The sequence below is a fragment of the Anser cygnoides genome, chromosome 3, assembly GCF_040182565.1.
Source record: "Anser cygnoides isolate HZ-2024a breed goose chromosome 3, Taihu_goose_T2T_genome, whole genome shotgun sequence".
Lineage (NCBI taxonomy): Eukaryota > Metazoa > Chordata > Aves > Anseriformes > Anatidae > Anser > Anser cygnoides.
The window spans coordinates 7854935-7881501 of NC_089875.1; the positions used below are offsets into that span (position 1 = coordinate 7854935).

The window sequence follows — 26567 nt, forward strand, 5'->3', positions numbered from 1 at the left end:
GGAACAACAATGGGGAGTGGGTGTGACTGTAGCCCTCCCTGCTATTAAAGCCCTGTGCCATGGTCTTTGTAGGCCATCTCAGTCACTTATAACACCTCTAACTTGAGAGTCTGGACTCAATGTACCTGTCCAATATTTGCCACAAGCTGCATAGTTTTGGGATCATCCCCCTAGAGCTCCTGAGCTGCTGTCAAAAGACAAAGACAAGGAGAAGCCCCTTCTTTGCCCGTGTCCCTGTCTTTGCTGTGAACAGCTCTGGAAGCACCTCCTGATGCCTGTAAAGGTGGAGCCAAAAAGGTCTGACAGACTTTTGCCGGGGATTAAAGACAATGCCTTTCCCTACTGCAGTGTTGTTTCAGCCTTAAAATATCCAGAATGCTAGATGAGACAAGATTCTAATGGGGAAAAAAAAACACAAAACATATGTAGTCAGGTGCATATGAATAAACATATATCATAAGTACATGCAGGAGAAGGCCTAGATTAACAGTTTTTAAATAAAACATTATATATATGCAAAACAAAACTATGTGTATACACACAAGAGAATTGATTTTTGGAGAGTGTACTTCCAAATCCAATAGTTAATCTAAGCCAAGCAAGAGTTATGCTACTTTGTTAATTCTGGCAGATTATGATGATCAATTCTTTTTTTTTTTTTTTCCTTCTGTGAAATAAATGTAGCTAGTGGAGGTTTTAAGCAAGTCAGTCTTATTTGCCAAACAAATCAAATGTTCGAAAAGCTTGTGAACATTAGCAGACAATGATTTTTCTGTTTATTGATTCCCTGTAAGGAAAAAATTAAATAGCTGGTATTAGAGGAAAACCACATGTACCAGCTCACACATAACACATCAGGGGGGGCAGGTAAATACTTCTGTTTTACTCCACTTAGCATACCTGTTTTTTTCCACTGCTAGTATGAAAAAACCAAGATGTTTCAGTAGGCAGAGCTCTTTACAATTCAATGCTATATCAGGCTAACAGCAGCATCTGAGACACCAATAGAGCAGCTAGCAGGTGTCTTCTTGGAATTTCTTAAGTGTTCTTAGCAAACCAGGTGCCCGCAGGAAGAAGGCAATTTATGTACCAGTTATATCTTTACACCTGTTTGCAAATGTTGATACGGACCCTTATGCCGAGCACTTAGCCAATAGGAAGCTAATGTACAGTAGTGACTAATTGATAATTAAAGAAACCTTTAGGAATACCCTACAATATCTGGCACAGGATTCTCTCATCCACTTAGCAAAGGCTGTTTTGCCATGCACTTACCACACTGCTCTGCTAGTTTTCCTGACACTTAAGATGGTGTATCTGTGTGAATCAGGGGTTCGGTTACAATTTGCAGCGCACTGCCTGTGTTTTATTGTTGTCTGATGGCTCCTTCTTTAGTCTGCCGAGGGGATCACTCTATTACTGTAGTTAAGACAGCTCACGGGTTGGCCCTTGCCCCTCTCTTTCATAAAGTAAGCATAATTAGATGGTAATGCCCTTCTTGTCAAAACTTACCACTTCTTTAAGCCTGCAGTAATAATTTCAATTTATTAAAGATTTATTCAGATAACATTATTATCATTGTTTATTCAAACGGACATACTTTTTTTTTTTCTTCTTTATTCCGGGGAACAAAAGACATAATTCCTGCAAACAGATGTAACAAACCTGTCAAGTTCTCAAATGGTTAAGTTGAGCATTTTACTTAGAAAGGCTGACAAATTTTCTTCACTTCAAAATATCATTAACACCAATAACACATTTGCCCAAGCCTATTTCTAAGTTGTAAAAAAAGATTGCTACAGATTAAGACCCTTGATATAATGCTATAAGCTCCTAACAATGGTATCTTTTATAGTGAAGAGCAACTGCAGACACAAATTGCCCCCTTTCCTGCACCTTTTTCACAAAAATCAATATTAAAGTAGTAGCTGCCTTAACTCTCCCATAGACTATATGAGAAAAAACCACAGCCACGCTTAGGACAGTTTAGGTCAATAAAGAATCAATACTGTGGTTGAATCTGTAGAAAGATAAAAGACTGAGAACTCACTACAGTGTGCCCTATTGTTTCTCTCTATTTTGAAAAGAAGCTGAAGTGCCTCACTTTTTTTTAAACTAGCAATGAATTTAGTGTTTGCGGAAAGCGAGGGAGGTCACTGGAGGCTGCATGTGGCTTCAGTGTCTGCAGACGAGGGGTCTGATCTTGTTCACCCACACCTCCCATTTAGTTCAAGGGGAGTCTAGGGAGCAAGAAGAATGCAGCCCTGGGCCCCAAGCGGACTGGAAACCAAAACACTGTAACACACTTCCATCAAGCCCAACTCATTTATTAACTATGGAGAGACTACCCATAAAAACTCAGGAGTGGAAGGGGTTCTTATCATGATTTCTAGCTCCCTGTCCATTAAGAAGAAGAGAGCTGATTTCAAGCAGAGAAAGCTCTCTGATATATTTGGCAATTGCCAGACACGTAGATCCTACTTACAGCTGAAGCTCACCTTCCACATTTCACATTGTGATTTGACCAAATTTGAACCCCTAGTGAAAAAAACACAGCTTCAGAGACAAATAAATATCTTGACAGACGCACAAGCTTACACGCACACACACACATACGCCTCCGCATGTGGTTTGGATCTGTTTGCCTCTGCTATATCCCTTTTCAGCGCTCTGTACACTGTGTTTCCTTTATAAGCCTGAGAACTGCAACCATATACCTGTCTGGAGAGTAACTGAACATGAAAAAATATTGGTTTGTGTGGACTGGAGAGTTCAGATAAAAACAATTTATGAGCCCAAATCTTCCAAATTCTTTACTTGAAGATGCACTTTGTTATCCTACAAGGGGCAGCTTCTAACACTTCTCAGCTTACAGCAATAGCTCCTGCTCACAAAAGCTCAGAGAAAATCTAGATAAAGCTGGAACTACAGCTCTTTACAAAAATTGGTAAGTAAGTGGGTAGCAACAGAAAAGACAGACACGGTTTTAAATGCATTTGTCTGATGAAAGAAATGTCTGCATTCTTTAAATGCTGGGGCTCTTGAATGCATAGGAATTCCATCCCTCTGCAGTTTAGTTATGGTTAGAAAAAATAAATGTCTTCATTAATATGGTAGATTGAACTGGTCAGACCTGTAAGGTGCACTAGTGAACAGCTAACGGTAACCCAAGCAGCTTACATAAAGAGTAAATGCAAGTGGGTTATTGAGCTCGAGATGTCCTGCAACAGCAAGATTTTTCGGCTAAATAATTGGTTATTGTTTATTATTATTGTTATTATTATTATTATTGAGGTGCAATTCTGTTTTAATATATTGTCTAGCTCCTTTTCTACAGCACCAGATCATCCTGACCTTCCTCCCTCTCACTGCAAATATTGGCAAAATGGAAATGGGTGGCACAACAGAGTCAACCTTGGCTTAGTGACAGCAGGTTTTGAGGTGCTCCCAGTTCAGAGCAGTACTTCATAGCATGGGGAAGGTTGAAAGCATCCACTCTTTGCTCTAACCCTAGCACAGCAACGGGGGAAGAAAATATGTGCCACAAGCAGAGGAGATAAGCACTGCGGAAAGGCCTATCTATAGGAAGTGCTTCTAAGGGAGGTTATCATTTTCTCCATCCTGTGTTCACTCAGATCAACACTAGTGGAGGTCAAAGGAAGCACTAACAAAGAGAATTGCTGTCCTTTTTCAATGAAAGCTGAAAGTGTTAAAAAAGAAAGAATTCCCTTAATGAAGATCATCACCATCCCTGCTGGAATTTCCAGTAGGAATTTTCCAGCAGATGTCCAGTCCTTCAGAAGACAGAGCAAGAAAGTCTGTCGGACTGCTCCTGTTCCTCCTGTAAATACCCAACAGTAGAAATCAGCTTGGACCTGAAAATAACCATGGAGAGTACTGGGATGAATATGAGCAATTCTACCTAACTGTCTGCCAGAGCCTCTCCATCTTCCAAAAATTCATCTCTGACTCAGAGTCTGAGCAGGAAGACTCTTTCCTTATTGGTGGTGGTGGTTGTTTTTAGGCACAAGTCGGAAAAGAAGCTCCCCAAGCCTTTTCTCTCCTTACAGGCCACCTGTCCTGTGGGTAATGGCAGCCCACCATGCATGTCTTGCAACATGCCACTGGCTTTGGTACTTCTTATTCAGCTGCAGGGCTGTTGCTCAACATCTTTGACACAAGGTTTCTGATATTTGAGGAACTTAACAATAGGCTCCAATGGCTGTTCTAGCCATAATTGTATAAAATGGCTAATTTCTAAAAAAGGTACACTTAGCATGGAGCAACTGAAAGGATAAAACTGTTCTCTCCGGCAGTCACAGCAAATAAGCCGGTGTCCCAGGAAGGCTTGGGAAGGGAGATGAGCTGGAGATTCAGTGCAGATGGCCAGATGTAGCACAGTTTCACAGAGGGCTTCAAACAGCTAAGGCTTTGTGATGGGAGGCTGAGGGAGAAAAGCAAAGTGCATTGACCTCTTTCAGTCTAACGACACAGAGAGACACTCTGTGTGCAAATAGCTGGCGTGGGCTAAGATTTTAAGGCCCTCCAGTTGATTGTTACCACCTATCTGCTGGTAACTTAAATACCCAGTGAAAGTAGCTTGTTGGCTTTTGTGCTGAAGCAGCTTAGGGAGTCACCAGACATTCATACTCCCAGCTGGGTTACTGTTCCACTTTGCTCCCAACAAGGTGCGTGCCCTAATTATGGCTGGGGTTAGTTTTTGGGTCAAAGTACAGCTTCAGTTCTGAAAAATACTCTTATTTTCCTAAACGTGCCAGTAACTCATTTTACCAGGACGTACCAGACAAATACGGTACTGTTTAATTTCAGCCTTACCAAGTGGTCACATAGCAAGCTCAGACAAGAGAGTAGGCTTTGAGTAATCTCCTCCGTTACTCAGCCACCGGCTGCACAATGCCAGGACTAATCCTGCTCACACTGACTTCAGTACCATGGGGCCAAGTGCAATATCCTTATCTTCTGTTTTGACTTACCTTGAATTATAAAATCAGGACTTTAAATCAGTGTGCAAATATCAGGTATTTAACAGTTACTTTTCTCCTTTTTTTCCCCAAGATCTTACACTTCTCACTGTTTCAATTTACAGCACCTTTTTGAGTCAGTTCCTGATTTGCATCCCTGCGCTTTTGTGCTGGTGTACAGGGCATGCTAAAAGACTGCTCCCTATTACAGCCTGTAAGGCAAAATAATTCTAGACTTATTTGATTTTTGTAAAAGGCAGAAACAACAAAAATTAATCTTTACACAAACAACCCAAGGGAGCATTTAGTGGGACTTTTCAATCTATTCATGATCTGTAATTCCCAGCCCCCAAAGTTTCCATGTTACGGCTTAATGTCTAGGGACTCCATATGTTGAGGGAACACAGCAGAACCAAAATGAGCTGAAAAAAGAATGCATTAGATTCAAACATGGGATAAAACAGTACCCAAGGAGCCCTTGCTTCATTTTCTCTACCTGGAACCATGGGACAGTGCAGCCATCTCAGCCTCACTCAAGTGTGACATTTCTTTTGAATATGACAGTGGTGGCGACCTTGTCATTAACTGATGCTGCAGCAACATTTCAGCTTTCATAATTCAGTTAATTTTCAAGCCACTAGTTACTGAGCCCCCAATATCATTTCAATATAATTAAACCATATTAAAAATAATAATAATAAAAAATCAAAGCACCTTCTGATCAAATACCAGCTGATGTTTGACTCGAACCCACTAAAGCAGGGAAGTTTTCTGTTATGATTTAAGCAGCATCCTTAACTTCTCGGTGCTGTGCCTGGCATTCAGGCATGCACACGACAGCCCCTGTTGTTCTGTAGCTTCTTGCTCTGACTGAGGCATAGATGGAAAATTTCCAGCCGTAATACTCAGGAGCTAGAGCTGCACCTTTTGCTGCAGCTGTGTTGTATACTTACGGAAGAGCCAGACAAAGCCATGTTTACACTGCTCCCATATTTCCCCCCTTGGGGTGAATGGGAGCCAGGTGAGAACTGATTTGGCCTGTGCGTCTTTTGGAGCAGTGTCTGGGCGAGATACAGCCTGCCCCTCCTAGAGGTCACCTAGGATCAGAGGTGGCATTGCACTGCGTGGTTAGAGACAGGCGTATGTCACCAGTCACTTTCTCTGTGCTGCTGGGACCTCCTCACAAGCCAGCTTTCTCCTTGGATCTGCTCTTCTGGAGGAGCACAAAGGAGACAGGCTTCTAGGAGCAAAATCTGCCTCCAAAATCTGCCTCCAGAATTTTCAGAGACTCCAAGGTGTAAGATAGCCAAGTGCAAGTGCTAGTCTAGGTGGGGAACCATCCACAGACTGCCATTGCCTATCATGGTAAGCACAAAGGGGAGTCTCCATGCTCATATGCCAAAGTCTGTGGCATGACGTGTGTCTGCAAACCCGTGGGGGAAGGCATGGCCTATACCTTTGAAAACCTGATCTTAATCTCCCATGCTAAGCACACTTAAGTCCCTTTCTTTCCTTCTGCATTTTTTTCCTCTGCTATTGGCAACAATTACCAGAAACCTGAGATCATTGCTAATTTCCCGGTGCATTTGTCCTGTCCTGCTTGACAAGAATAGTCATTCTCCCCCCCCATTTTGTTCTCCAGAATCACCAGCCTTCTGCCTACATGCACTTAGTGTACTTTGCACAACAGAAGTTGACTTTGCTGATTTTCTTCATGGCCTTCTCCACCTACCATTGCTGTGCTTCCTTGTTTCCCTGCACTTGCCTGGGAACATATTGCAAGTTGTGAATTCAGCACAGGTCCTTTACGGATGCTCAGCAACAAAATGGTGAAGTTAAAATTCACCCAAGTGTTTTAGCTGCAAAATCAAATCCTCTCAGCACTTAGTCTGAGACTCTCCACCCTTGTGACTCCCCCGGGCTTCACAAAGCAAGCGCATGCCACTGTGGTGTCAGCACGCAGCGCAGACAGGGAAGGTGGAATTGGGAATCACCGGGACTGCACAGCGCCGCTGCGACAGGAACTCTCCCTTGGGGAAAGCTGAGGTGCAAAGGGGAAGGGAGTTTAGCCTTGGCGATGCAGATAATGCAGCAGGAAGGGAAAGAGGAAGGGGGAAAGAGAAGAAATGAGGAAGAGCTAGAAGAGGGCGGGAGGAGAAATAACCTCCACAAAAGAGGTCCATGATGTGAGGAAGGAGATGAGAAGGAGCTCAGTGACCTGGCAGAACTTGCAGGGGAAGAAGGCCGTTAAAGGCAGAAATCCCAGACAAAGATCAAGGGAATGTGGGCTAAGAGGGCCTGAGAGAGGCTGGGAAAGTGGAAGCAGAGCAAATGGAAGGATACAGAAGATGGAGAAAGGAGACCAATGCTGCAGGAGCTGAGAAGCTGGGCTCAGATGTCCCCCTCTGCTCAGCTCACCATTCATTTTAAGTCCTTCTATCAAAACCAGATTTCAGTCATTTTACTTCCTTCCCTTCTTGAGAAATGAACTCCAAAATAAGCTTGCCTAAGGAAAAACCAAGGGCCTACAAATTCAGTCCTCAGAAAGCTGATGTTAATATTAAAACCCATTTCATTCCTGTCCTATGCCTGAAATTCCGGAAGAGCTGCAGTTGCAGCTGGTAACTCAGAAAGGGCCAGAGATACAATTATTTTTCAGTTGCTAAAACGAAGATCTTATTTTCGCAGGAACTTTGCATGTCATAATTCAGCCCAAAGACAGTTTTTTTGGGGCAGGCAGTATGCGGTCCCTGTATAGAAAAGATTTGTGAGAAAATTCAGCCATGCCTCTAACTGCACTGCTGTTAGCAGATGGACTTAGCAGCACACACAAGAAGACAGAAATTGGAGAGCAGAGTTGGATTCAATTTAGAAGAAGATGTGAAAGTTTCAATTAACGCAATTCTGCATGATTTAAAAAAAATATTCAGGAGTGGTATTTATTTAGCCTGCAGCCAAAGTCCATTACTGAGAATTACTCTTAATTAGAGTTGTGTGAGGTTGGGAATATCCACTCCTATCATGATTCTTTCACCTACCACGAGAACTACCAAGCTTGCTGAGCCTCTGGCATTTCTAGGCTGGTTAGAAAAATAGCTAGATGATAACACTGTTATTTTAAACAAGATAATCTAACTAGTAACACAGAGAAAACATATTTGTTTTACTTGTCCTTTTAATCTGATGTCCACAGCATCATCAAAGAATCTCTGTCTAAAATATTGCCCCCAAACCTGGGTGAGAACAAAGTTCACCAAACACTCTTGAACAAATGTATGTTTTGTCTCGGGTTTTTCTGTCACTAAGTGCTAATTTCTCTTCCTCAAATGAACACAACCCAGACCGTTCCCTTTCCACAGGCAGCTCTAAATACGGCCTAGATTCAACACAGAAATTTCTGGGTACGGTGACAACCTGTTGAATACACGGCCTCTCCCGCATCATGACAGGCAGGGTGCACGGAGATAGGAGTGCCCAGTCAGGAAGACGACCAACACATGAGCACACGTCATCTTTCATTAGTGACAAAGTCTGAGACGTCCCAAAAGCCTGTCCATACAAACTGTTATCAAACATAACACCTAAAAGCCGCTTCTACCTTGGTAAGAACATCACTTGTAAAAAAGTGGGGTTTGTTAGACCTTGAGTAAATAGCTGTGGAGCTGGGCTAGACTCCAGACCTGTGATTCGAACTCCCAGCACCCTGTAACAGGGGATACCATGGTGCTAGGCACAGGGATAGCTTTCACTCAGCTTTTTAATAGAGTTGTGTCAAGCCCATATCCAAAGTAAGCCTTCAGGCAGAGCAAGAAAGGATAGAGCAAACTATGATTAAACATTAGTTAATTTTCAACATTACCAAGGGAATAAAAGAATTAGCAATAGTCAAGACCAAAAGGTTTGGAATTTGGTTCCAATGAGCTCAAGAATACCAATATTTATTTAGGACTCTCTGACTTATAAAATGTGACGTGTGTGCAGTTCTGATTTCTCTACCTGTTTCGTACTGTTTTAAATACCCCTGCTTCCACTGGCAGAAGCAGTGGCAGAGCCTCACAGGAGACAGCTAGGCAGGAAGAAAAAACATGGAGAGGAAATAAAGGAAAGGACTGAAGTTCAGCGAACTCCTAAAAACAGGCTCAGTTTAAGCCTAATGGGAGTTTGAGTCATTTCATCTATTCCTAATTGCTTTGCTCGCTCCTGGTGAGAGCCATTGTCATGTAAAAGGATGGAAACAGTCCAAAAATTCAAAGCTAGTGACTACATTGTTATTAGGAGTAGGAAGTACTTGATGCCTAAACCAGAATTTATCTTTTCGCAACTAACAGTCCAAAACAAACTTGCAGTTCCATAGTCACAGCCCAGATTAATAACTTTTGGTGTTGATAGTGCCCTGCAGGACAAGACAAAATGATATTCATGTGAATGATTGTCAGAAAACATATACTCAAATTCTGGAGAAAATTTAGGGAGCAATAAGACATTAAAGTGAGGTAGAGCCAGGAGCCTTGAGTCTTATTAAACAAAAACAATCAGAGTATCCACAGTTTTGTAGTCCTACTGTGAAGTTCCAATAAACTTTACTCAAAAAAACTCCGTAACACTCCTTACCCAGCTCCATGGAAAACATGAAGTGATTCCAGAGGTTGGCTGACTATTTAATACCTCTTGTAGCAGTTAAAAAGGCCACTTTCTTCTTCTCTCTCACACTCCTTTTTTTTTTTTTTTTTAACTTTTACTGCTAAACCATTAAAGAAAGAACTAGTTCTAGTAATAAAAGGTAGCTATATTCCCACAGGGAGATGGGGAATGGTGGTTCCTGTGTACCCTTAGTGCTCTTGGCAGGGGTACTTATAAAGAAGGTGAAGGTCACAGGAAAGAGAACAGAGTATTTTTTGTTGAATGGAAAATAGAAACTTTGAAAAGTGAAAAGGAATTTTAGCAAGTTTTCTTACCTTTTTTTTTACAGCCCTGACATCATATTCCTCAACTGTGACATCACAGCTTTAAAATAACAGCTTCCAATGACACCAGTGCCTCAGAAGCCTTACAAAGCAACATTTGGCATTTCTGATTTTTTTAAACAGAGCCAGTGATGAAGCCTAGACCCCAAGAAGCAGGTCTTCCTGCTCAGCTGAATCCCCATGTGCTTACAAACTGCCATTCAAAACTTGTGAATAACATCTTACTAAAGTACCCAGCGTTGGGAGAGTTCCTTTGATAGAAGGAGAAAAATACAGCATTCGACCAGCAATGGTTTATTTTTCTGCTGCTCTCTTACTGCTTCCTCACAATGATCCACCAGCCATAGCTATGGGGAACACCTGCCGGGACTGCTCTGCCCAGCACAGCTACGCAGGGAAGCTGCAGGCAAAACCTGTTCTTATTTTCTCCTACCTTTGTTGAACTGCACCATCAAACTTCAAGGCAAATCAACCGTTATCCAGTACAAGCCTTGGCTTAGACTAGATTTACCCTGATGAAACAGAGAGCAGAATTTGGTCTGCCTCTGTTAAAGGGAACAGATCTTCCTAGTGATGGAAATTTGCTAGTCTCTGATGCGTGCTAATAAACAAATGCAATTGCCATTCCAGGTTTAAGAGAGAAGGAGCGAGAGCCAGAAGAGAGCTTCAAAGAGACTGAATTACCTCTCTCACCTGTAGGGATGTGATTATGTCTGGCAGAGCGCTCTGGGGAAACAGCTTTTGCCACAGCCGTCAGCAGCCCGCAGAGCACAGGAGAGCCACAAGCTACCTTTTCCCCAAACTACTGTACCCTTCCCGAACTGGAGCGCTCATTCAACAGCCGGAGATAAAGCCACATGTTCTGCAGCACCGAGGTCATAAACTGTCAGGAGGATGGAGATATTTTCTGCCCCCTATGCTGGCAGAAAACCCTCTGTCCACACACACCAAGAATACATGAAATGAAGGTAATGCCCTGCAATTAGTCTGCACCAAACTAATAAGGACTGGTGGTTACGATGCTCAGGCAGTCAGCACCATCATTTTCCTGGCAGGTCCTTTTGTCACTGAGATTCACAGGGTACCAGCGAAGGAGGGAAAATGTGGAGCTTTCCTTTAAAAAGTCTGTGTGTACAACAAGTAACAGCTGTTGCTATTTTAATACTATCTCAGGGCTCATATAGATGTGACATCACACAGAACTTAGGCTTGGACATTGATTTTACTGCCAATATACCTTAAACTATAGGGATTTTGTTACACATTTGTGTAGTGCATGTGTGTCAGAACAAAACCCACAACTGGAAACCTCCGTGCAGTTTCATCCCTTTGTAGCAGTTCAATGAGCCATAAACTGGTTTCATTTTGGAATTAAAACCGGTATTAATTTTAAGCTGAAGAGAAGTGTGTCACTATCCAAATTTATTACATGTCTAAAAAAAAAAAAGAGTTTTGAAATCTGACTGGTAAGCTGGCCAAGCAGGAGGAGGTGGGGATGGTTTGTATTCTAATTTCAAACTGCAGGGCTCCCAGGTGTATTGTATAGGATTTCCTGTAATTTACAGGCAAAATAAGCAGTCTACAGGAAAATGTTTGCCACACTGTACATGTGTATTAATTACACAGCAGGATGAAATGATTTCTTTGTGATAGGAAGGGATGTGATCTACAGGCAAACTATTAAACTGATGTGGAAACGCAGACATTTTTCTGCCACTAAAAAGGGCTGTTGCATTCAGGGAAATAAAGCTGGCAAGTGTCTTCTCACACTTTGTGTTCCGAGATCTGCGACTGGAGCATATCACAATGTTCCAGGCCCCATGGGTACCGGGGAAGGGGGATCTCTCCTTACAAACACTCTCCGGGAACCTCTCTGTCTCGGCTCTCCTGCAGGGGCTACTTCCGAACTAAGATCCTCCGAGAGAAAGACCCCCCTTCAAGGGAGAAAGGAGGAATTTTAAGATTTCAGGTGTGCATTGTTCGATATCACCCCAAGCATCATATAATAATACAATAGAATTCCTACGAAGATCATTGGATAGATATCATTCTTTCACCTACCACTGAGTGCGGAGAAAGCGGCGCTTTTCATTACCACAGGTTAGAGCAATAAGAAACTAGTTGGAGAGAGACAACACAGCACATCACAACCTCCCTTAAAAAAGATGAGGGAAATTCTTTTTAGATATGTAATCAAGGCTTGAGACATAAAGGGATATGAGAGGAATAAATAAAATATTCAGACTGCCTTTCTCAAGACCAAATTTTGTGTAACTGTACAGGCTTGTTCTCGCTGTGAGATGAGCAATTCTCTTTACACTTGTGTTCAGATGCAATTTCTGAAGCAGAAGTTTACTCTTTTTTTTTCTTTTTTTTTTTCCCCTGACTTATATGAAAAAGAAATCTCACCCGCCACACGCCTTTCCCCCAAGAGCTGAGTTAGACTGCATATGTTTGGCGTGCAGGAGGGAGAAGCTCAGAAACGCAGTTTTGTTTGACTAAGGCATTCCTAAAAACACAAAGCCCTCAACCCAAAACGTCTGCCCATATTCTTCAAACAATAAGGCCTGGATAGAGCTGAGGATCAGATTACATCTAGATTTATCTGCAGATGACCCGTGGGCATATAATCGTGCCCAGTTTTACCATTATGCAGTTAGAAGAAACACTTCAACTGCATTCCAAGGCAGTATTTTGCTCCTTAGCTGAGGGCAGAACAACAGCTCCACACCAGGACATGAGGTCAGGGCTGAAAAAAGGAACTTGCCCCACCTTTGGAAAGGTTCTTGCCTTTTTCTCACTTAGCAGGCAAAGCTGAAAGAGAACAGACATATCACATACAGGCTAAGCAGTTGGCTTGCCCAAAGAATCCGTATTTTAAAAAGCAATAAGGTCATCCATCTATCATAGACATCTTCAAGGTAATATCCACACCTCTCCAGAAGGTACCATGCTGCTTCCACACACTAATTTCTGAGTTCAACAACTGGATGAAACTATAAAACCTATCCGGCACAGGAGGCAGAGAAAAAGCCAAAAGCTGATGGTGGATACAGAAGGTATTTGGCTGTGGCCACCTGACCCATGGCTATGGGTCAGCCAGTGGGCAGACAGAGAAATAAGGGCGGAGACAAAGCCTCGGGGGCAGCTAAAGCATGACGTGGACATGAGCACAGGAGCCAGTCCCTGAGCTGTCTCTGCTGAACACATGAGGACTGACAGCTCTGGTGGAGTGGGCAAGTAAATGATCTCTAGACACTCACTCCCTGGTCCAGTCCAGCTCTGCTGTGAGGACAGCAGTACAGCCAAACTCTACAGAAAAGAACATCTCTTTATTTGCTGTTATGTTGGTAGGACATCAAATCTAGATCCATGTTTAAATGCTACCCTCTTTAATGTCCTCCACAATTTAATCAAACTTTAATAAACATGACTCTCACTGTTTCAGTTCAGTCCCTCTCTTTTCGCATGTAGAAATCCCTCCAAGGGGAGGTCGTTCTGCCGTCATCTCAGAGGCATTTTTCCCCTCCTCTTAAGACCGGGAGAAAAAATGTTGCTGAAAATTTCTAGAGAAAATAGAGTTTAATTTCTTGGAGGTGTTTTGTTGACAAGAAAATAGAAAGCATGTGTCTCTGCTTCTCTTATTGTACTTCCAAGTAATGAAAGTATTTAAGGAGGTACAATTATGGACTTGGCAAGCACCTGGGGCTCTTGGAACTGCTTTTTCACACTGAATAAACACTGCAGTTAATCTGTTTATGTTACACTGCACTGGAAAACTATCTCCAAGAAAAGGCTACAAGTATATCTTTATTTTCCACTCCTTTTCTTTGTTTTTAACGTTGTATTAATAGTTGTTCAAATGATTTGATTCTCCTTTTTATCTCTCTATTCACAAGACAGCCAGTCAAAAGCAGTATTTAATTAACAAAGATATAAACCCAGGGATTACTGCACTAGGTCAGACCAATGATCCATTCTGGTTTTGACAGTGGCCAACAGGAGATGCTTCAAAGCAACGCGTAGGAAGCACCGTAATGAAGAAGAGCTGCATAACTTCCTGCAGGGGCATGAGGTTCTTAACGCACACATCTTACCGCTTCACATGCACCAGCCTTCAGAGTTTATACCCCTTCTTGAGATGCAGAGACCAGAAATGTGCACAACGTGGCACTTTCACTATTATCTTTATTACAAACACTACAATTCTTTTGATTCCTTAGCACATGTGCCCTGTGTCTGGGCATTCCAGCTGGCCCTCTGAACAAGAGGCACAGCACTGAAAAATGCTGTTTCTTGGCCAGTTCCTTGGCTAAGTGGGAACCTAGAGGAACCCAGAGACCAAAGGTGCACTTGGCCTGCAAACCACTTTCTTTCAGAATATGTCTTGCTCACGCATTAGATGTGCAGTACAAGGCAATTTTGACTGAAGACAAAATAAATCACCAGAACATAACAATGTTCCTATTTGGTACATTATACAGCAGAGCTAAACCACACTTGCCAAAAATGTGCAATATAAACCGAAGCCCCTAGCTCCAGTCCACATGAAGACTGCTTGATTCGTGGTAATACCTGACAGAAAATTGTTGCAAATCTTATGCTGCTAATATTGAAACTCCTGATGCCTGTAGGGCCTCAGGACCTGCTACCTGTAACAAACCTCCCACAAGGAGAAGCTCTCTGAGCACTGCACAGGAACCCAGCATGTGGGCTGGAAAGCAAAGGTCTTCTTCTACCTTGGTGTCTAAAGCAGAGAGCAACGACAAGTTCACACTGCCCATCACAAAGTCTGGCTTCCTGTATGGTCTGGGGAGCAAAACCATCAGCAGTCATGGGAGGGGCAACAAGGGGGTCTGCCTCTCTGCTGACTTTGTAATTTGCTTAATATGGTCTTAATATTCACTTAAAAAGTATGCAAACTTGTCCTTTGCTCCTGCTCTGGAACCAAACTGGAAGCAAATTTTGAGAGCATTACACAAAAACTACTGTGATGGCCCATGGCTACTGAGCCTTGACCTAGAATCATTCTGCCCTGCCCTGTTGCTCTCCAACCCTGTAAAAAAGTGCTCCATAAAGCTGCACACATCTTGTTCTCCCATTTTAGGCCCAAATCTGGTAGTTTCCTGCAAGTATAAAGTACCAGAGCACAGAAGTCAGTAAGAGCCCTTTTATTGACTTCAGGTGGCATTGTGCCGGGACCAGTGTTTTTAAAATCATAACAGTACAAGGAGGTAGAAACTGTGTGTCCATAAGGTTAAAGAAAAGTGTGTGTGTTTAAAACATTGAGAAATTGTTCTGAGAACAATTCATCTTTCTGAAAATATGAACCCTATGATGCTGCCAAGGTCAGGGAGAGCTGTGATAATTTAGTGCCTAAGTGCTAGTCATACAGCACAATGCCACATTATTTAATTTTGTAACACGTTCATGCAACTGCCTGACAATAGCCACGGACGTTAACACTACCTGTGGGCTGAGGTCAAGGCAACGTAGTTTAGCATTAAAACAAAAGAGCTAATTGGATTCCTGTTCAAGTTCTAGCTTATTATGTGATTGGAGTTACTTTTCTTCTTTCTGCCTCAGTCGGCTCATCTGGAAAGGAGGACCATGGTGTGACTCATGACTGAAATGTGAAAGAAAAATACAGGGCATATGCCTGGCTTATTTGGCCATGCTTCCTAACTTTCCTGTCCCTTTTTTTTTTTTTTTTTTCCTGTTCAGCTCTGGTTTGTGAATGCCACGCCATTTCCCTCAGAGAGCTGAAACACAGCTCACCTTGTGAAATGAGAAGGACTAATATTAAAAAGGAGAAGCCATCTTCAGCTGTAAAAATTAGATGTCTTGCTAATGCCAAAATTAATAATACAGAGATATTTGGGGCTTACACTTCATTTTTACAACTGACCGAGCACAGAATATTTTATAAATAAGACTAGATCACATACCCCAAATGTTAAAGAGACATAAGTGCTATCCCTGTTCCACTGAAAAGAAGCAGTAAGACAGAACAGTTAAATGAGCAACAGAAGGAGACAGAAGAAATTCCAGACTGAAAAAACAAAACCCCAAAATTTGTGCCTCCTTGTTGCTAAACTGATAAAAGAATTCTCTATCCCAAAATAGGACAAAATAGTTTGATTAAAGAAATAACCTTCTTTTACATTAAATGGTATGCAAAGCTGTCTTCTGTTTGCAGAGGAGCTGAGAGTCACCCTCTGAAATGGCTGTTGTAGAGTGTGACTTTCAAAATAATATCTATCCTTCCAACGCACCAAAGGAGAGAGCAAAGATATATGTCCTCTGTCTCAACGTGTATGGTTGTCTCCAAGGAGTTCATACAGACGATCAGAGCAAAAACCATCAAATGCACGGGCGTTGGGATGTGGGGAGGGAGAACAGTCCTGGCTCAAAACCAGACCAGACTCAGTTGCTACGAGACTTCAGCAGGAGGAACCTACAACCCCTTGTATGCCCCTTGCACTGCCTGGGTGAGGACCCGTGCTGGCTGCGGTCTGAGGGCCCCCATTATGTTGAGTTGTGGGCTGCAGCCTTCCCTTTGGATGTCCCCACCCTCCCTGGTCACCTCACACACAGCTGCCCCCAGACCCCGGTGCAGCAAATGCCTTAGTTGTATTTCTGGAAGGACCGCTGCAGGCTTCGTCCCTGTACACACAAACGGATAAACAGGCGGATCCAGCCACCTCAGGCCAACCTCAGTTCCCTCTGCAGACGCATTTTTGTTATAAGCTGTGGCACACTGTTGTGCCGTGTAAAAAATGCAGTTTTTCAAAGAACTGGTTTTAAGTTCAAAGATAATGTCATGTTCATTTGGAACATAAGCGTGAGCAAAGCACTCGCAGATACACTCTCTGTCTCCCCACATCCCCATCTCAGCCAAAGGCAGGGTACTAATACACAAAGAGAGAGCAGGTGGGATTTTTTTTTCAGGTGGGGAAGAAAAGGACTTAGAGCTCTAAAGCTAAGTTCACTGCATATCCCACATTTTGGAAATGTAACAAAAATGTCTCCTGAATTGAGCAGACGTGCTGCAAAATAAAAAGAAACAATGGCATGTAGATAAATGCAGGAAAGTCGCTGATTAAGGCACAGGATTTTATTTCAAAGGAATATGGGCAGAGTCTCAATTTTTCATGACTGCTTCAATCACCTGTGTGAAGGGGCCACTGGACTTACACAAGCAAAAGCCATTTATCCACTTATATTTGGTATCTCTCAAGGTTTGAGTCCTTAAAGAGCTGAGAAATAAGTAGCTTTCAGGTTGGCACCTACCTAAATAGCCTCACTTGCTGTATGTAAATGGTCTCAGTAGCCACAGAGATTTCGCTGCAGACATTTGCTCTGTGCACGTAACTCGGACACCATTCAGAGGAACAGGCTGAGGACTCTGATCTCCCTGTGCAGTCAGGGGAGAGAGAAGCCCTTAAGTGGGATGAAAGAGAAGTTGAAGGACGAATACAACGATGTAACGTGCTTTCTGTGAGCAGGCAGTCCCCATGTCAGAACTTCAGTCTCTGATTCTCCACTCCCTGCCCACTACGTTTTACAAAATGCTTGGGAAAAACACTTTTCACATCATCTTCTGCACATCAGCAGTGTAAGACAATAAATCATAGCATCTTGTGTCATCAATACTAGAGAGACAAAACGTGAGAATTGTTCCATAACAATGTCCTTTAACTCAGGCAAAATCACTTTGTCCTTTCAGCCTGCTTGCAAACCCCACTGCTGGCAGCCCGAATGGCCCGGCTTCAGGGTCTGGTCCTGACCTCACAGATGTGGCCGTGCATATTAACTCAGAAGTTTTGCTGTGATGAATGGTCACATATGCAAAATCAAAATGGAGCCTTCAGAAGATCTTTTACAATGGCACGGGAAAATAATCTCCCCACGACTTATTCCATTATCACAGACTAATTGGAAGACCTGGACAAGACCCTCCACGTCATTAGCTGTCTAGGGCATGAGAGATCTGCGGCAGATGAAATCCTTCACTGTGATGGCTAGTGTAACACAGGAGGGATCTCAAGCCCAGGCTGTTAACTTCACCACTCCCGTTACAGAGGCGATGTGCGGTGGTGAAATATCCCCAACAAGGGATTCAACAATTATGTTTAGAAACACAAACACGGAGACCTCCCACCAACTCAGCTGATTCTTTTGAAAGTTGGCACTGTCAAAACAAACGCAGCCGCCTGTAGCACCCTTCCACTGCTCCTGCTGACTGCGCTAGTGAGGAGGAGGAGGTGCTGAGTACTTTGTTATTATGAGGAGGAGGATAGTGTTGGGAAAGGTGTTGAGTTTGACACAGAAGTATCAAGAGCAGGAAAGCGAAAGTCAAGGAAATAAGCATCGTGCCATCTGAAATTGCTCTGGCACTAAACCTACAAAAATCAATGACTCTGCTTTCACAGTAGTTTTCACATAAACCTGAGGGAGCATACAGCACGAGTTGCACCAGATGGAAAGTCACTGGAAGTAGAGAGTGAAGCAGGATCAACGGTGGTATCTATCAGCTACATCAAATGCAGTATTCACAAACAGTAATGATGCCCATTCACTGCTGTCCCTGCCTTTTAAGTCTGCTGCATCAGTGTGGAGGGAGAGACAGCACGGGAAGAAAATCTGTTATAAAAATATCTGCTGGTATTAAGAGGATTGTTTACACTCTTATGTATTTGTGCCTCTTATTTGAGTAAAAAAATTGGCATTTCAGCAGTCTGAATTTGAGGTAAGAAGTTGTTTTTCCCTGGTTCCACCTTTTCAAATCCATTTCATAACAGCATGTCTTCCTTTGCCCTCCCTCACAAAAGCAATCCACACCCCCCCCCCCGCCACATTTAAAACCTTCTCACAAAGAAAACTGAAGGAAAATAATTTTTGTGCAACTTATCCATCTTTCAAAGCAGCTTCTGGCAGAAGGGAGCTGAGAGTGATGAGTCCATAGAATAATAAATAATAACAATATTGAGCAGTTTTGCAGAGCAAATACACATTGAAAAACTTTTCCTCTTGAGTGCCTGACATTATTAATTTGTTCTCCAAACACACTAGTAAGGACAGTCAGCCCATTTTTACAGACAGGGAAAGTGAGCATATAGATTTAAATAATTGCTTAAGAGACAGAGGAGTCAGTTCCAGAAACTGGGCAGAACAACTCACAGGAGATCACAGTTCATATCCATACCAATATTCAGGCAGAGCCCTGCCACCACAATACTGGCGAGTGACACATGCACGGGGTTTTTGACATCTGTGAATAATATCCTCTCTGAATTGCCCTTCCCTGGGGTCCAAAAGGAGTATGTCCTGGGCCTTAGGAAGAAGCAAAGGCTGAACAGAAGTTCCTGTAATTATTGATGAAAGAAGTATTTCTAACCCTTTCCCAGCTTCTGCTTAAAAGGGTTCAAACTCATACTGATCTGCTACCTAAGTAATATGTGACATCCAAACAACCCATTTTGACTTGCACCAATCAGGGACATCCTCTCCCAGCACTCCTATGGAACAAGAGCACTTTTTTATTTTTCACCATGAGGGCTTTACTGTACTGTTTGCAGTTCCATTACTGCACAGCAGAGATTTCAGATGAATTGAGGGGAGGGGGAGAAGACCTGAAGTGACTTGCTGTATCCACATGAAATGGTTAGTGAATGACCTTGTGTCCAGCCTTCTAACATCTGAGACAAAAGCATGGAAAAGCCAAACAAAGTAAAACTTACTGAACGGGGTGTGTGTGTGTGTGTATGGGGGAGAGAGAGCAGTTTTGGTTTGTTTGCATAGGGGGAGAAATTGAGGTTGATAAACAGATGGTTTAAGTTTAGATCTCTCCCTGTTTCATAGTACTTGTAATAGAGTGACAAAAGTAGCAACAATTTCCAGGACAAGCACAACACTAAAAGCAGGTCAAAATTCTGCTTGCCATACTTCCACTAATGAGCTCTGAGAAATCGATGGATTTAGGGATTCCTGTATGGACAAACATCATTTGCCCCAGGTTCCCCCTCATAATGGCTTGGTGATGAAACCAACCTTCACCCTCCCTTTTCCCTCGTAACATTCTTTAGGAGCCAAGTTATAATGCAAAAGTAACCCAGAGGATGGCTATTCTGCATCACCTCCTGCCTGCTCCAGGCAATTGCTCGCACTGGCACACTGGTGCGATATGGCACACATTGATGCTAGGGCTGTTGCTTTTGCTTTTTAAAGCTATTGATTTCCTGCCCTTTCTTGTAAAAGATTCTGTGAACTGGAAGCAGTTAAAGGTTAACTGCAAAGATTTCATTTAAAGGAATATTTTAAAGTTGTTTAAGATCCTAAATCATTAGCAGTTAAAAAATGCGCTGAAATTTATGTCTTAAGGCAAGGAAGTTCCAAGAGTTACCTGCCCATACGAGTGCACCAGACTCTCTGCCTGCTCTGCTGCAGCTTGGCTCCCGCCGGCAGCCCCAGCTCCATGTCAGGTCCTGGCAGTAGTGCTGTCTGTCACAGGGGATCCTCCACTTGGGATCTCACTAATAAGAAGAGGAAGAAGAAACGGGGTTTACTGTCTGGAAGAGCCTTAGAGTAATCGAAGTCTGGTGTTTCGGTGAGAATCAGAAGGAGTAGTCCCTGGGAGAAGGGGAAAACCTGCCTCTGCCAGCACTCTGACCCTGGAGTCTGTGTGACTGAGTAAAGGCAGGAAGACACAAGTCTCACCCCATGGTAGAGAGACAGCATCTGAACTAGGCCACATCGACAGCTCCTGGGGGGGTGCTGCGGGAGGGAGCAGGTGAGAAGCAAAAAGAAATGTTGAAGGGACAACACGCACCAGGCACTCCTGCCAGAGGGTAAGAGAGGTGAGGAAAAGGATGGCTGCCCAAAACACAGCGCGCATATATGTGTGCGTGTGTGGAGGGGAGTTTACACGTTTCTTCTTTACAAGCTGTAGCTCTACAAACTGACGTTTCACTTTGGTTGCATTTCCCCGTCTAGGCTCCTTTTCTCTCAGCATCGTTTTCTTTGCTTCATGCACAAACGTAGGCCTTAGCAAAAGAGGAAACTCCGCTGTCCAAGGACACCCAGGGGAGACATTCTGCTCACCTGAGGACCTGAGCAAGGATGTGGGGCTTTTCGTTTGGGGAGGAACCTCCTGACAATGAACCCAGCACGCAGTGCTGCTGGCAGCACCTGGCGGAAGGGCTTCATCCTGCGCATCCTTTGGCAGTTTTTCCATGAAGCGGCTGCAAGAGAGCTTCAGTACATATGGTCCTTCATTTGGGGGTGTTTGGATCCAGACCTTTCATTTGGGTCTGTCTGAAGGGAAACTGCCTTCGAGATATGCAAATATTTTGTTTTTTAAAGCTACACAGACATGGCTCAACTGATTTCTCTCCTCTCCTCCTGCACCCGTTCCACCTGTAGTCAGGCAAAGCAAAGGCTTCCCCTGCTGTAGCCAGAAATCCCTCCACCTCTTTTGGCTCTCCATCCCCAGCCAAGCCCTAGCGGTAGGGGGCACCCCACAGGCCAGGCTGCAGGAGCAGCAGAGCCCGGCAGCCCCAGGGCACTGAGCTTTCCCTAGGGACGCTGAGCGAAAACGCTGCTCTGTGCTGGTGCTCAGCCAGCCCTGCACTGGCGGGGTCAGGGTGGAGCAGAAACTGGGCGCACGATGCGGTATTTAAACATAGCCAGTAGGATCTATCCCCGAAAAGGATTCAGCCACAACAGGTTTATTCATTCCTCTTATTCACTAGAATTTTTTTCAATATTGCTTTTTTAAAGATTTGTTCTACCTCCTAAAGAATTGCTTCTCGATGCAAAAGCAGAATGATGAATACATCTTCCTTTTCCCTGCTGAATCCAACTTCGAAAAACATAATGCTTCTCATCCCATTTCTGCCCCAGTCAAAATAAGCCAACCAAATCCTGCAGAATACCTATCAATACAAACAAAAGATGCAGAGGTGTTTTTGTAGCAGAAATAAACACAGTTTAAGGAATGATTTTCCTTTTGTGACAGCTTAAGGTCCTTCAAACTTGATGGAACTGATTACTGAATCAAAGCAAAGGAGGGCAGGGAACAGCATTTCCTTGCATACACCTGTATGGTTAGATGCTCCGCGTGCTGCCAGCAAGGAAGTGAAATGCTTGAACTACCAGTAAGGAAAACCCAGAGAAAAAAAAAAAAAAAAAGAAGGGATATCTTGGGATTCGCTTTAGCGTAACATCCTACAGTGTGTTTACTTTTCTGTTCTTCTGCATCTCGTATTTCTTCGTGGGATCAGTCCCCAGCCTCGCAGGCCCTCCCAGGAGTACAATGCCCATTTCGCGGATTGTACGAGTGGCACCGAGAGTGTGGCAACTTCAAAACATAAAAGGAAAAAAAGAGTCTCCCTCAACGCCATCATCATTTTTAAAAAAGGCAATTGATGTCGCCTGAAGCCGCAGCTATGAAGCCCAATTATACCACATTTCGTTCAAGTGTCAAAAATTGGAATAATAATAACCAACAACGAGGAGCACATATAGGAAATGACGCTGCCATCTTCTTTTGTTTTGGCCAAGCGTTTTCATAAAATCATGCTTAGAGCAGACCCAGTGCCACATTCCTTCAAGGACTTTCTTGTTCGCTATTGTTTTTGGTTCTTAACAATTGGCTTCCCTGCCTACTTTCCCCGTGTTGACAGTCGCTCACAGAGCCTCCATATGCTCTCACTACTTGAGTAGTCAATCATTTGTGAATTAGCTACCCAATCAAATATCTAAAAGAGGCTGGTAGTGTTTATTCATTGCTGGTGTTTTGAGTGAGTGTATTGCTTGCAAAAGGTGTCAGATTAAACATGCAGAAATGAATTTATTCACAGAATAGGGACTGCATAGTCAGAAGCGACGCAACAAGCACCGGCCTGAGCTCACCCTGATTTTTTCGTGGTTTGTTTTACATCATGCCTAAGGTAAGATGCCCCTGGACTCGGAAGTTCTCAGCCGCCTGCTTACTTAAAATGGGACGTTCGGAAGCAGACTGGAGTCTTGGTTGGAAGCAAGAGAGCAGCTCCAGGGGTGCCTCGGGGTGGAGGACAGAAAGGTTAAAGCAATCAAAGACATCCTGATGGAGTGTTTTTTTCATCTTAGATCACGGAGATGCATACTGCAGCCCCATGAAACGCTTTCCCCTTTCCATCAGCAACATATCTGCATGCTCAGATGCATGGATGGAGCCTTCACAACCCCTTGACAAAGAACACGAGAAGCACTTGCACACGATGCTCTGTATGATCTCAGACAAAAGCAGTCCTTCTTTTAAGGTCTGCCTCAAAATACCAACACAATACTTTCCTTAGCTGTCATTTTGGGGGAATTTAAAAGCAATTTAGTACTGGCCAACATAGCCTCAAACAAGCAATGCCAACCTGAAGAAGAGCCAAGCTTTCATTCAGCAGAGTTATTCCAAATCAGGATTTTCATTTGCATGGCAGAGAGTCTGCCAAATTCATGCCTCGACACAAATTGTCACAGAGCTGAAGTACGCAGCTCAGGTGAAAGTGCCTCTTCTTATAAGAAAAAGTCAAAACAGTTGAGGCAATGAGGCTGTGTTTGGTGATCTCAATTCATAGCCCAGGTTTATGCTGAAAGATGAGTAACAAATATATCCATCTGGGTTCCATATTTGTCACCCTTGCCTGGCTTTAGAGATTACCAGTAATCTATTTATAAGCAAAAAAAAAATACTGTAACTGCCAGTCCGAAGAAATGTCACTGGTGATGAGAGAATCGAGCTGATTTCTTTTCTTCTCATGAATCATTGTCACAATAAAGGGTCTGCATGACAACTCTGCCCTTAGCAATCATTGAAAAACCCAGTTCCTTTGAAATTATGACTTGCCTGGTCCTTATATTGATAGTACTTGATGATGATGACAATGATGCAGAGGGAAAAACGTAACTTAGCTGCTTGTCATAGTTCTAACTTAGGCTGACTTTCAGCAGCATTTACTATTCAGTATTAATAGAAATTAAAATATTAAACACTTACTCATTAAGGTATGCAGATATGATTCACAGGAAACTAGTAAAAAAATGCTATTTTTAAGTAGAGATATTACAGAGATACTTCAAGTTAGAGCTTTCCAGAAGAAATTCAAAGGAGTTGTTTATTCAGTGTCAGCTGGAATAACAGAATTTGTTTCATTGGTAATAGTACATCAATACATATTAGGCCAAAGGCAATTTTCCTGAAGTTTTCCCTTCTTCAGAATTCATGAAAGAAATTTAAAACACTCAAGGCAAACATTCAGTGCTAGGGACAGTAATGTAAAGAATCAAAGTGGAACTACCTGGATTGTACATTAAATAAAAGGCAGAGAATGAGCACTGAGTGAATTTTTATATGTTCGCATTACAACAAACTAGTCAAAGATTCTGACCCCTGGCACTGGAGAAATCTTCCCAGTTTTGATATTTTCAATAAAATAATTCCCAAGAGGGCTGGAAAAAAAACACTCTCTCTCTCTCTTTTTCTTTCAATAAAATGAGACACCATCTGTATTATGAAAAAGAATACTAATAATTTGATAGTGTTCTGAAGTAGCTTTTATAAAGCTTTTGCTTGGGATTTAATATTGCCCAGCAAGTCCATCAGATTTTCACGGCTTTGCTAGAGACAGAAATGTGCCGCACTGAATGTCAGCTCCTGGCTGGTGCAGGCACCGACTCACACATCAGCAGAGATGAGGCTGAAGGTGATGTGCTCCAGTCTTCTCCAGCCAGCCCAGGCCAGTGGGAGGAATGTGGAGAGGTGCTAACTTCAACACTGCGGGGTGGGTGGGTCCCACCTGTGCTCGAGGAATCTCCTCGTAAGTAGGGAATGTGCTCCCTGAGCTGAAATGACGACAGAACATCTCTGCTTTTTGGGCCCTGATGGGAGGAAGGCTTCTCGGTGCCTCCCTCTGAGATGATTGTACACAAATATTTGAGCGCAGTGCAAGAGTATTACCTCTGGAAAAAAAAAAAAAGGCAGGAATCAGGCAGCAGTGTGTAATAACAAATAGGTGCATGCAGTCAGAACAATTAATGTCACTTTACAAGGTCTTTTGGAAACATATCAACAGAGGGAACCCACAGATGGCTCCTTTTCAGCGCATTTTGGACGGGGGAAGGATGGGCCAAGCTTCTGTAAATCCCAGGCTGAAGGACGAGGATGACCAAAAACAAACAAACAGAAAATAGAATGAAAAAAGGGTGTTGGGAGAATATTTTTTTCCTCCTGAATTCACTCTTTACAAATAAAGCAAAATAAAATTGGGCATGTATATCCAAGGCAAAGACTGAATCGGAGGATAGACGGTCTAATGCAACAGAGAGTGGCCTGGGATACACCGAGCTGACCTGTAATGCCACACTGCTGGGTAGAGGACCAGAATTTTCCAGTGCTCAGCACCAATTAAGGCCAGGTTTGCAGAAAACGTCCTTCCCAGGAGGGCCAGTGTAGCAGAAAGCATTTGGCTCCCTCCTGATGTTTGCAGAAATGTTTTCAGAAGACCTTCTTTTCCTGGCATGCTGCCCTCTTTCTACACCTAGTTATTTAAACAGAACCCTTTGGAAGTCCGAATTATCGTCTCCCTGATTCTCAGTTTCCTATCATTAGAACAGGAATAAAAATGAACTTCTTTCACTGCCAGCGAGCAAGGAGGATAAATGCAGAGGTGCTTAGTGCTCAGAAACTTCACTGTTGGGGGTCAGATAAGGGTATGATTTTTGCACCAACAATGCTCGCTGTGCTCTTGTTGTGGTGTTACCCTTCATTAAGTACTCAAACATTCAGAATAAAATCAGATCCTAAAGCAACAATGCTCTCTGCTCTCAGAAAGCCTCCGTTTCTAAAATGATAATGCCACATTGCTCGCTGAAACTGTCTCCCCCTGTCAGAGATCAGTCTTGATTCCCTTCCTTCACCTTCAGTTTGCCCAGAGCTTTGTCCTTTTCTCAAGCAGACGGATGATGAGCCTGGCATGTACAGCACACGTATACGTTTGTGGGTGTCTGCGCATGTATTTTTATACATATATACGTAGAATATATACATATACACGTGCACATTTAACCGGTGTTATTGCTGGGAAAGGATGAATAAACAGCTTGAATGTAACTCCAGTCATGTTTAACCATCAGGTAGTTGGATGTACTGGCGGGGCAGCGGAGAACACTTGCTCAGTGACAGCAAATAGACTGCTTCTGGGGTTATTTTTTCCCTCGTTGGCACCATGTACGTAATGATGACCTCGTATACTCTAACTCACAGTGATGCTGGCAGACGGCAAACATCGTTGGAAACCATGCCAAGAGGAGAAAAGATTGTTCTTTTGCTCTTACGCTTTCAAGTACAGTCTTGCAGTTGCCTTCTTTATCGCTAGTCAGTTGAAGGGACAGAGGGGTGAATTTACCAGCTATCCTGTGAGCTCTGTCCGTTCCTTTTCCTATAAACTTTCTTAAACCTTTTAAGACAAGTGGCCATTTCCGAGTTGCAGGAAGGTCAGGAGCCTGCGTGTGAAGTTCTGTGGTATCTCCCGGCCCTGGAAAGATGCTGCTGTAGGTCTGAGTGAGCCCCATGCACAGAAGGCCCTAC

At 43.2% G+C, this 26567-nt stretch overlaps 1 long non-coding RNA gene across 1 annotated transcript in view; it reads right to left on the minus strand.

Moving 5' to 3' along the window:
• Nucleotides 1–26567, minus strand: part of LOC106036626 (uncharacterized) — a 505620-nt gene that overhangs the window by 40850 nt on the left and 438203 nt on the right. Inside the window, exon 8 of the long non-coding RNA XR_010830024.1 lies at nucleotides 20352–20481. This is a non-coding gene — a long non-coding RNA (uncharacterized lncRNA). The remainder of the gene's footprint in view (nucleotides 1–20351; nucleotides 20482–26567) is intronic.